Genomic DNA, 663 nt, shown 5'->3' with positions numbered 1-663 from the left:
CGGCCCCCCCCTCCCCCACTGTTTAGCTTGGCTCATGTACCAAGGAGGACAACTTTTTGTTTTTTATGAGCACTGGGCCAAGAGTTTTACAGCCTGAGAGAGACTTCTAGAGGGACCCAGATGCAGGCCTCCAGGGACACCTCCAGGACCCTGTGGGCCTGGGGCTTAGGCCCCACACCTGAGCCTCAATGTGAGGTGGCAGATGTCTGCGGTGTCCTGGCTCAGCCTCCCTCTGCAGCTAGATCCAGTTTCTTTGGAGCCCTTGAGCTGACCTTAAGTGGGCAGGGCCACGTGGGTGCCGTGGCTCATGGGGCATCTTCCAGAGCCAACTTTGGCTCCTGAGGTCTGGCATCCGCAAAAGTGGGAGAGGATGGATTTCCTGGATAAGGAAAGGTGGAAAGGGAGACACCCGTTCTGGAGAAGCCCTGGAGTGGGATGGGCACGGGCTAAGAGTCAGCGATGGGCTTTCCCCGTGCTTTCTCCGCCATGGTGATCTGGGTGATCTGAGCTCTGTGCTGAACTTCTTGGAGCCCAGGGTTTTCACCTCAGTAAAATGAGGGGGTTGGATGAGCTACAGAGTTCCTTTCAGCTCTGAGTCTTTGATTCAAAGGTTCCCTGGGGATTTCAAAGCACTGTTTGTTCCCTGCTGCCTTGGGGGGGGGG

The 663-nt window shown here is 56.6% G+C and overlaps 1 protein-coding gene across 2 annotated transcripts in view; it reads left to right on the top strand.

Moving 5' to 3' along the window:
• The window catches only part of PPP1R1B (protein phosphatase 1 regulatory inhibitor subunit 1B), an 8,966-nt gene that overhangs the window by 1,175 nt on the left and 7,128 nt on the right, over nt 1-663 (top strand). The window lies entirely within an intron of this gene.

This window comes from Crocuta crocuta, unplaced genomic scaffold (assembly GCF_008692635.1).
Source record: "Crocuta crocuta isolate KB4526 unplaced genomic scaffold, BGI_CrCroc_1.0 scaffold68, whole genome shotgun sequence".
In the NCBI taxonomy this organism is placed as follows: Eukaryota; Metazoa; Chordata; class Mammalia; order Carnivora; family Hyaenidae; genus Crocuta; species Crocuta crocuta.
Note: the sequence above shows the minus strand (reverse complement) of the source record. Positions and strands in the feature narration are given on the sequence as shown.